This window comes from Panthera tigris, chromosome B2 (assembly GCF_018350195.1).
Source record: "Panthera tigris isolate Pti1 chromosome B2, P.tigris_Pti1_mat1.1, whole genome shotgun sequence".
In the NCBI taxonomy this organism is placed as follows: Eukaryota; Metazoa; Chordata; class Mammalia; order Carnivora; family Felidae; genus Panthera; species Panthera tigris.
This window is the reverse complement of record NC_056664.1, coordinates 25,805,131-25,817,064: the sequence shown is the minus strand read 5'-3', so window position 1 is coordinate 25,817,064 and position 11,934 is coordinate 25,805,131.

The following is an 11,934-nucleotide window of genomic DNA, read 5'->3' as shown; positions in this document are numbered from 1 at the left end:
GGAGCCTGGGGCCTGCTTCAGATTCTGTGTCTCCCTCTCTCTCTGCTCCTCCCCCAGTCATGCTCTGTCTGTCTCTCCTTCAAAAATAAATGAAAACATGAAAAAAAAATTTTTTTAAAGTTCTGGAGATGGATGGTGGTGATAGTGGCACAACAATGTAAATGTACTTAAAAGCCACAGAGCTGTACCCTTGAAAATGGTTAAGGTAGTATATTTTATATTTTACCATTATTTTTTTTAAATCATAAAAGCTAATATATGTTCTGCTGTTTGGGAATTTTCTGAAGAAAAAGTAGGGTAACCAGACAATTGTGGACAGACAAAAATGGCTGTTAAGGCTGTAAAGGCATGTTAAGGTGTCCTGGCTCCATTAGAGGTCTGAGCCCAGGAGAGTTTATCTGCTCAAGGAAAAGGAGTATATCCCTACTGGGCATCTGTCAAAGCTTTCTGCTGAGCTAGTCCTGCGTCAAGCTCCCAGTCTATAGTTAAGGATCAAGATCACAAATACATTGTTCTTCTCTGGTTCACCTTTGCAGAAATTCATGTTCTCTTTCCATTTCTGCAAGAGGTACATGTTTGCACCGTATGGAAAATGAAGGTGTTTTCCCTGCCAGAGAAGGAGATGTTTGCACAGTAGAAGAACTCAGAGCATGTGTGAAACTAAAGTTCCTTGGCAAATCCAAGATTTATGGAACCTTTACTAGCCAGGAGCTCATGGTTTGTAATGCACACCCACTGCCCAGGCTCCCACGACTCCTGCCGCCATGAATTTTAGAGACTTCACACTCCGCTCAAAGGTCTCAGTTCCCCAGCTCCATTTCTAAACAAACAAACAAACAAACAAAAACCCCTCTAGTAAATGCTTCTTTGTAAATGCAGAATAACAGAAATGAAAGGGTTCTAAGTAAGCACTGTTGATAAGTGGATTGCTTAAGCTAGATAATTATCTTTTTCCATATTTCTTTTCTTCTTTCCCAAAGGATTTGAGGTCATTACCACATAGTTAGAACATTTTAAAAGTTGGATTTGGTGTTATGGTCAATAATTTTAAATGACAACAGGTTTTTTTTTATTTTTTATTTATTATTTTTGAGAGAGTAAGCGGGGAAGGGGCAAAGGGAGGTTGGGGAAGAGAGGATCTGAAGCGGCTTCTGTGCTGACAGCAGACTGCCCTATGAGGGGCTCAAATTCATGAACTATGAGATCTTGACCTGGGCCAAAGCTAGATGCTCAATCCACTGAGCCACCCAGGTGCCCCAAATGACAACAGTTTTTATGGAAACTAAGTCTGTGGATGCCTTTTCAAGGCATCATAATCAAAATATCATGAATCACCTCTTCTTTGGTTTTTCTTTTTTTTTTTTTAAGTTGAAAATAGACTTGCACATACTAGCAAGGATGTGTTTAAGCATGATCCTTTTTGGATAAATCTTTAAAGCATTTGCATATATGCTGAAATGTGCATAAAAACTTCTAGAAGAAAGCACAAGAAATGACTAACAGTGTTAACTGCATAGAGAGAAACATGAATTGGGCCCACCCCAGAGTAATCTCTGTCCATTTTAGAGTTTTCTGTACGGTTTGAATTTGTTATCCCAAGCTAGCATGTGTATACATATATATTCATTCATTCAAGATAAAATGTTGGGTATGCTCAGAGGAATAAGACAGAGCCCCTGACAGAAAACTCTTTATAACCTAGTAAGGGACACTGATAATAAGTACATTATTAAATAATTATCATGTATGTGCTACAATTGTTTAAGAGCCTGGGCTCAGGGGTGCCTGAGTGGCTCAGTTGGTTAAGCAATCGACTTCGGCTCAAGTCACGATCTCACCGTCCGTGAGTTCAAGCCCCGCATCCGGCTCTGTGCTGACAGCTTGGAGCCTGGAGCGTGCTTCAGATTCTGTGTCTCCCTCTCTCTGTCCCCTCCCCCGTCCATACTCTGTCTCTCTCTGTCTCAAAAATAAAATAAAACATTTAAAAAAATTTAAAGAAAAAGAACCTGGGTTCAAATTCTGACTTGGCCATTTTCTAGCTATGTGATTTTGGGTAAACTACTTAATCTTTCTGTGCCTCAGTTTTCATCTGGAATAGGATAATAATAGTTGCTACTTCATCAAGTTTTTATGAGCATTAAATGAATGAGCATATGTAAAGCACTTAGGACAGTGCTAGGCTTATGGTAAGCTCTCAAGAAACTCCTAATATTATTATGGGAAAGATGCAAGATAGGCAATACACCAACCAGCACAGTGAAAAGAGGAACTTCTTCTGCCTGGGTCCTGGGTACCAAGGTTTTGAAGTGAAGATGCTGCTTAAATGAGGCCCTAAAAGATAAATAGGTTTTTGCCAGGGGAATAGGATGAAAAGAACATTTTGGGGAAAGAGAACAGTGTGAGAAAGGGCAGGGAGGTGTGGCTGCCTGGACAGCAGCCCAAAATAGGCAATTTGAACTCCTGAACTTTCCTTCCAGGAGTGTCTCAAGGAAATGAAAAAGAAAGGGCAACTTTGTTCGTTTTTAAAGTCCAGTACGTAATATGTGTAAAGTCTGACCCTTCATATGGCATTTCAGACTCACTTGTTAAATTGCTTTTTTATAGTCTTCTTGGTAGAAGTTCACACCTGATCAAACATCTGTAAATTAACTAGTATAAAAAATGAAAATCGTGAAATATAAAGCAGATACCTATGCAGACCTCCAGAGCACAGATATGCAGGATAGAGCGGGCCTCACACCTCTGCAATCCAATTTACACCTGCTTCTGGGGTCGAGTCATTTGAGACACACTGTTTGGTATTGGGAAACAGACCCCTGACAGGTCCACCTCAGCACCCACTAAGTGGTATTCAAGGCAGAGGTCCAGCATATAATACTCCCCCAGTTGTTCCCAAATCTGAGTTTGGACCATGACCTTGCACTCCTCAACTCAAAGTCACATTGACTGGACACCTACGTGTGCAAGACTCTGCACTAAGGGGTTTCTTAATATCTCAGTCAATCTTCACAAGGAGCCTCTGGGAAAACATTTCTGATTTCCTTCTTGGAGGGGAAAACTGAGCTTCTGAGAAGTTAAGCAATTTTCCCAAGTTCCTGGCCAATAGTTAGGATTTGTATCCATGCCTTCTTAATCTACATTCAGTGCTCTTTTTGCTATCTGCTGCCGCCTCAGAGAAATGCTCTAAGCTCAGCATGCCAAGATGTTATAGAATTAAAGAGAGTTAGAGATGGAAGAAATCCTGGACATCTAGCCCACACACTGAGAACTCCCTTGCTGCCCATAATTCCAGATGCACTCTCAGCATTGTCTACAGCCTGTGTCATAGATTGCCCAGGCAACATCCCTCTCCCATCTTCTAACAGAGACTTGTGCTCTTAGATAATGTGCTGCATTCTTCAACCTCCTTTGGGGTAGCCACTGAGATATAAGCATAAAAGAATAAAAATCTTGCAAGAAATTTTTTTGCCATTCCATTGTCCTTCTTTCCTCAAGCTTCAAGAAAAGCAGATATCATGTCAGGAGCTCCAGCAACCACTTTGGGACCATGAAGGAAAGGCCAGAGAATTTCAGAGATCTTGGCTATAAACCAACACATATGGGCTTCTTTATCATGAAGGTCTAAATCTATATGTGTTTAATCCACCATAGCTAGAGCTGTGTTTCTAAAAACTACATAAAATTCCTAAGTGATACAGTGGCTAAAAATTAGCATGAACTGAATGCGTGACTATTGTTCAAATGTTTGTTTATACTGGTGTGGTTGGTAAAATTCAGACTTACTTGAAAGAATCGCTGAATAAAAATAGCTTTCAGTCATGTATTTTCTCAACAGGAAATAACAGAAGTATAGTTGCTATTATGAGTCTGTGAACTTTTTTCTTTTACATTAATAAGGTTGGAAGTCACTAATCTCATTAGGCCTTAAAGTGACTTTGTAAGGCCACTTGGCATTCTCTTTGCACCATTCCACCAGCATCACTTTGGATTGGTATTGCAGACAGATCTTACTAGTAAGGAGTGAGCAAAAGTGGGAAGTTAATTTTGAGCAAAAGTCTTGGGGCTTCTTAGGGAAAGCCAGAACTCCTCACAAAGAAGACTCTTCAAAGGTCAGGAAGTGCAGCTAAATCTTGGGTTATATCCTAGAGTCACACCCATCCACATGGGAGAAAACACTCTAGTCAATTTTGTTCATAAAAATCAGCACACTGAATGTTCATTATTGAAGAATGAAAGAAGGGAGGGAGGGAGGAAGCAAAGAAAGGAGGAACAGGGGAAAGGAGAGAGGGTGGAAGGAAGAAAGAAAAGAAAGAATAGAGGGAGGAAAGAAAAGACCAATGGGTAGTATTAAAAAGAAATAAAAGAATACTCTGTGAACTGGAAGACTGAGGCACAATTTCCCCATCTTTTATAATAGTCCCTGAGAGTATGAAAAGAAGGCCACCGTTTCACAGGTAAAATTGTGAATTTGAAAGCAATTAAATATAGTAATTTTTCCCACCTAGCTACAGAATTGAATGTGCCAAATAATTAAGTATTAATTGACTGTGAAAATGCATGGCATTTTATAGCCCTTAAATTTCTTGCCTGTGTTTAGTGATTTATTAATTATAAATGACATGTTATATTTCACAGTTTGTCTTTCTGTTATTTTCATTAGAGTAAGTTCTTAACAATTCCAAGTTCAGGTACCTGGGAAGTCTATTAAAAAAAAGTATGAAATTTGTTTAAAAAGAAGTGCAAATTTAATCCAGTTCTTTTAATTCAGTAATACAAATTAATAGCTAATAAAGTATGGTTCAAGTACATGCATATCAGATTCACATCAACAAGCAGCATTTGTAATCAGAAGAACTAGTTTGTCTTTCCACATGTAAGTTCTAATAATATCTTTGAATATTTTCTCTCTTACCTAGGTTGCTAATCTACAATCTTGTTTACACTAATTTTTTAAATCAAATCCTCTCTCTGCCAAGTAGAACAAAAGCAAACTTTACCCAAGTCCATTATCACCAATTATTGGTTAGCAAAGTTTGACTACATGAGGTTTTACTGTGTAACTGACTATATGACAGTGCTGTCATATTTAATGAAAATTTGGGTTATTTTTGAACCAGTAACCCCTTATTAGAATAAGAAGTGAAATCACTGCTAATATACCTGAAAATATATCAATAGGACCTTTCCAGTTCAAAACTCACTTTTTCAACATACTCTTTCCTAAACTCCACACTCTGCTCCTTCCTTAAACTCCATTAAAATAACAGTAAAGGGATTTGTGAAATGACAAATACACAAACACACAGTAAAAAAAAAAAAAAAAAAAGATAACACTGATAGAATTTTGGAAGCTGGAGACATAAGCAGGAGAGCTGAATCTTAAGACAAAAGAGGAAAACATTGAGAAGTATCTTAAATTGTCCCACAAAATCCCATAATATCGCCTGGAATGCTTCACATATATTGATCTCTAAGTCCTATTCCCAAAGATTATGGTGTAATTGGTCTGGCATGTGGCCTAGATTTTGGAAGTTTTTCAGATTTCCTAGGTGATTCTAATATGCAGACAAGTTTTGGGATCCCTGCCCTAACATGAAAAACAGAGATTTAAAACTAATGAAACAAAGTAATTAGAGGAAACAGAGATTATGCAGAGAAAAAAACTTCCTAAAAAACTCACCAATATCCTCAGAGAAATAACAGAATGTATAAAATCTATGTAACAAGAACAGGATTCATAAAAAAGAAACACTCAGAATTAAAAAGAGTTCTTGGAAATTAAGACCATACAGGAGACAAGAAAATTTTTAAAAAGTTTCCACAATAAGGAAGTAATGTTGAAAGCAGAGCAGCCAGATATATAAAATAAAAATGAAAGGAAAAGATGAGAAATTTAGAAGCCTAGACTAGGAGATCCAACATTCAAATAATAGGATCTCCAGAACAAGAACAAAGAAACATGAAATTGTCCAAGAAAGTTTCCAGGATTGAAAGAGGTAAGAGTCCAGCAAATATCCTGCACAGTGGATGAATAACGTGTACAAGGTCTATCATTATGAAATTTCTGAATATTAGGGACAAATAGAGGGTCTCACAGGTGCTAGAGAGAACAATATATGCCTCATACAAAATATCAGAATTCTGAACTTACTTGGACATTTCCATAGAAATATGAAAGCTAGAAGACAACCTACAATGCCTTCCAAATCCTGAAAAGAAATTATTTCTAATCTAGAATTATATGCCAGATAAACTATTATCCAAGTATGCCTTATTATGTAAAATAAGGCATTTTCAGACATGTAAGATCTCAAAAATATTACATCCCTCCATCACTTCTCAGGAAACTACTAGAAGATGTGTTCTATCTAAACAAAGTCATAAAACAAGAAAGAAAAACAAAGCATAACTACCAGATGATACCCAATATAAGAGACAGGATCTCTCTACACTGATGGGGAGTAGAAATCCTAGGATATCAACTGTTCTTCAGGTTTAGAGGGCAACCAGTGTAGAATGGATTAAAGTTCAGATTGATCAGAAGTCTCTGGGAGAAATTCCTTTAAGAAGATAAAATTGATAGGATAACTAATATATATGAAGATTTGTAGAAAAGGTTTAGAAATTTAAGTTTGGTTTTGATACATAATACATTTTTTTAAATAAGCAAATTTTTAAATCAAGGCAACCAATAACTCCAGGAAAAAGAAAAGGCTGAGCAAGAAATGAAAATACACAATGAAGCTCTGCATTTCTCTGTCATGAATAGAATTTTCAAAATCACAATAATTGAAACACTGAAATTTTATTTAACCAAAAATTATAATTATATTGGGAGAAAAGGTGCGTGTGTGTGTGTGTGTGTGTGTTGTGTGTGTGTGTGTTGGAAGTGGAAGACGAAAGAGACTTAATCCTTGTCTTTCTACAGCATTCAATGAAAGAAGTCTAACTATGAAATGAAAAAATAACATATACATGTTATTTAGACATATGAAAGTAAGTAACAAAAGAATCAACTAAAACAAATGAAAATGCTTACCTCTGATGAGGAGGAAATGGGGACAATAATGGTAAGGACTGCTGTTTCTCACCAAAAACATTATATAACTTTATGACTTATGGGAATGTATAATAAATATTTTAAAATATATGAAAAATATGAAGATTTTATGTAAAAATATTCTATGTATCTTATATATAAAACATTTTAACTCTGAGTGAGCCACCCCAGTTTTAGCATGACAACTTGACACCCTGTTATATAACCTTAATAATTCACTTTTACATTTAATAATTCACATTTTTTTCAATGATATACCAACTCCTATTTTTACTTCTCTAATTAAAAAAATAAGTTATGTGATATCTGATAATTCTTAAGATGGCAAAGTAAAGTTTTAAATGTAAGCTTTCTCATCTCTGTGGAGCATCAAAAAGAGCATATATTAAAGCTTGAAGTGAATTTGCTCAAGCAATTCAGCATTCAAATATTTGGAAGTACAAAAGATGCAAAGATCTCAATAAAATTGGATGACTGCCCTCATCCTGGGCTATCTTGAGGTTTTCTTTCTCACTGGCACTCTACAGTTTGCATTTTTTTTTTTAGAATCAATTTTCCATAGTTCTTCATTCATGGCTTAGTCAAAACACCTCATAAAGTGTGGAATTTTTGCATCCTCAAGAAGAGCTCAGATAGACGTGGTTGGGCTATGGGTGACTCTGGCTCCAGGCATATCTGGCTAGACAGACACCTTTCGTTAAGTTGTTAGCATTCAGGGGAACCTGGCTATTTCTGGGCCCTTCTACACAGTTAATTTTGACATTCCTGATATTCTTTACACTGGCTCTCTGCTCATTTTAAAGATGACTTTATCCTACTTTAGTCTCCCTGTAGCCAAGAATGATGCTTCTCCTTCTCACCTAACACCTGTGCTGGTGAGCTAGACACATAAGGGACCAAACCCCCGGATCCTGATGTTCCTGCTCCTAAGGGTCCAGTGGGGGGTTGTTTTCTGTTAGGATTATGTTAAGGAAAAACAACAGAAATCCCAGAAGGTTTGGATTTATAGGAGCTATGAAGGGGTGCTCTGGCTTTGAACCAGCTGAGAAGAAACCAAGCAGAAATCCTTAGTCACCCTGTGCTGAGGAACAAAAGTGTGAAGGATCACTGAGAGCCATAAGGGAAATTATGGAGGAAAGAATAAAGTTTTTTTTTTTTCTTTTGCCAAGTAAACTCACACGACAGAAATCCATCCTTTAGACCTTTATGGTCAGTTGCTAATTAATACAAGACATTTTAACCCACTCCACAGTTGATAATTTTCTGGAGATCTGGAAGGAATCCATTTCATGGAGTGAACACATATAGAACAATCTGGTCTGCCTAACTTTCTAAGTACTGTATGTAGCACAGCACCAGAGAAATGAAAAATTCGTTAATATCTTGATGATGATAAAGACTAACAGGGAAATATCCTCATGGAGAATCCTCATATTCTATTAAGAAACATAATTTTTCAAGTTAAAGTTCATGACACAACTCAAGCTTACTAAAACTATATATAAAATTTTAAATATACTGTGTAGCTAAGTGGGATATTGGACTTAACATCTTTTGAATTAAATCTTGATATGCAAAGTACTTTTAAAAATAATCTCATGTGTACTGGGGGAATATAAATCAGAATTCAACATATCTCAGGATTCAATATTTTAAAAAAGCAAAGAGTTTTATACTTTGTGACTGTGTCTCATTCAAACCCTTTTTATAATATCACTGACAAATGTTTGTACAGCTACAGGTTCATGATTTCATGATCATGTTGCAGGATGGAATGACCTCAGTGTTTGGAAGGTCTACTCTTACATACCATGGCCAACATTTCTGGTCTCATCTTCAAGACACTGACATAGAGTTTACCAAGTAGCAAACAATGGCCATGGGTGCTGGGCTGCCTTCTTTTGGCTGACTTCTTATCCTTATTGGTTGCACATACTACCAAATGTTTCAAAGAGTTAAGGGGCACTAAAGCATTTCTAAACAGACTAGGAAAAAAATCAGCATCTCCAGTGTATTTAGGAAACGTATCTTTTAAAAGTCCAAAAATGGTACTGAGGCTCTACAACTATAGAATTGCAGAAAAGTACAATGTTTCAAGTTACAGACAGCTGTAATAAAAAGCAGAGAAGATGTAGGAGGTGAGAGGAAGGAAGGAGCTCTGGGCACACAAAGCTATAGCCATTTGCCAGGAAATAGTTGCAAGTGTTTGAAGACTGTAGGTGAGTGGTTTTCGTGAAACCAGATCTCAGTGTTAGGTGTCTGCTTAAGTAAATTCCATCCTCAGTGCACTCTCCTAGCCACTGAGAAAATACTTGCTCCAACTTAGAGGACACAAAAGCCCTATGCAGAATTGTAAGGATATTACAACAGATGAGAAAGCACATTGAAAAGTAGGAGTGAGTGGCTCAAAGGAACCCGAGACCAAAGTAGACCTCACACCCCTCACTTTTCTTTACTATATAATTAACCAAATGATAACTCAAGCGAAAACAAAATTCTATGTAAATATCTTAAAACTGGATTATTACCTTACAGCAGGAAAGACCAATTTTGTGGTATATGATACTTGGGAATTATAAATATGTGTCCGATTCTGTTACCTGAAATGTGGCTCTAGTAAAGTCCACTGTGTGGTTTCAGAGAGCACAGATGCAGGCAGATGGGTGGAACCCCAAGGACATGAAGAATTTGGCAATCTTTATTAATCTTAAAGAACTGGCCCCATTAACTAAATCAAAGGCAATTGCTGCTACTCTTTAAAACAAAATACAGTAGATCCAGTGTTCTGCCTCAAACACAAAAACTTTGTATTCTACTACTCCCAAGAGTCTAGACACAAAGAAGGAGCAAGACACCGGGAAGCCCTTTTGGGGTAAAAATGTAAATTGAGAAGAGTGGGGAGCACATCAGGGAAAGAGGCTGCCCTAGAGCTCGTGGCAAGGAGGCACTAGAAAGTTCCTCTTCTCCTTCAGAGTCTCAGGGACACAACCTACACTATAAGTAGGTGGGAAGCCCCCCAAGGACAGGCATTTTTTCATAGAAAACAAAAGTCAGTGTTTCTAAAAGTTTAGAATACCTAAGAATCACTAGATTCTTAAACATAAGGATCAGAAATTTTGATTTCAGGTTTCTGGGATAGAGCTCAGAAATTAAAAAAAAAAAAAGTGACCTGGTTGCTTCTTATCTTCTTCTCCTTTTTTTTCCTTGTTGTTGTTGTTGCTATTATTATCCAGCATTTACTGAGGACTCAACAATGGCCTGACACTGCCCTTGTTCAAGCCACCTCAACCTTTTAAATGTTCATTTTTCTTCCACTCCACACACAAGTAAACTGAGGCACAGAAAAGTTAAGTCATGACTCCAAGGCAACTTGGGTAGTAATTAGCAGAGCTGATACCTCTATTTTTAAAAGTTACCCAACAGGGCGCCTGGGTGGCTCAGTCGGTTAAGCGTCCAACTTCAGCTCAGGTCATGATCTCACGGTCTGTGAGTTCGAGCCCCACATCCGGCTCTGTGCTGACAGCTCAGAGCCTGGAGCCTGCTTCAGATTCTGTGCCTCCCTCTCTCTCTGACCCTCCCCCGTTCATTCTCTGTCTCAAAAATAAATAAACATTAAAAAAAAAAAAGTTACCCAAATGCCACAGTTCAAAACACAAAGTCCTAGCAAGTGGCATCAGACAGTGGGGGGCAAATCCTGCTGCAACATGCTTTGTTTCTTCCTATTTGTTTCAAGGTTGTTTTTCGTAGGTAAGACACAGGTGGTGCAATGAAATCTTACTCTTTTCTGTACAGTGGGAGGTTTGTACCTTTCCCCTCTCACACCTGTATTTTCTTGATCTTCAATTAGTCAAGCCCCCACCTTCCAATCAGTAGACTCTCTGGCTTCCTCCACCCATACACACCCAGTTCCAATGAGAGAGAAATGGAGAACATTCGCAGTGCACATAGTTGCAGATTACTGCCCCTCTGCCTTCTGTAGCTGCCTCCCCATTGGGCTAGTACAGTGCCCAGCATGACAATCAAGTCATTGCTGGTCCCCCATTGGTGCCTTCGAGCAATGGGTCCTCGGTGCCCCCACACCTTCCTGTGGTCCAGTCCACCAACTGCCCTCACACCTGGGTTCTCCAGGCTCCAGGGCCTTCTGTTCACAGCCACAGTCACAAAGCACATCATGTGTAGCCTTACTTATGGGCCACACCCCATGACTGTGCAAATAAAAGTACAGGAAGCCCAGAGGAATTTGAATTTCAGATAAGCAATGAGTAACTTTGGGGTATAAGTATGTCTCAAATATCGCATGAACATACTTATACTAAAAATGATGCATTGTTTATCTGAAATTCAAATTTCACTGGGGGCCTGAACTTTATTTGGCAACCCTACCCCAGCCTCTGCCTACAGCAGTGGGCCAGACCCCCTCAAGGAGAGGTTCTCTTTCGGCCTCCTTGGATAATTTCCAGACTGGAGATTTCAGGTCATCAGATGTGTTTCAATAACTTTGGGGAGAAAAGCAAAGGTCTCATTTTGTTTCTTTCTAGGAGGCTCCTCCTCAGAGGCATTTTTCAGCATTTACCCACCAAGACCATTGGGAGAGAAGTTTTTGACCGACTACAAAGGAACCCGTCGAAACCTATCCTACAGGCAGTGGTTTCTGTTATTTTTTTTTTATTATTTACATAACCCAGAAGGGGTTACTCAAGCAATTCTCCCAGCAGGACCACTGGGCCCAAGACAACTTTTTACCTCCATCCAGATGGAGATGCATTTGGCAAATGCTAACTTTTCTTCTCCCTAAAGCATTGCCTTACCAGGAAACCCACTAAGCTTTTGCAAATGCATGATTTAGATTCTCAAGAATGAACTCTTAGCAGTTC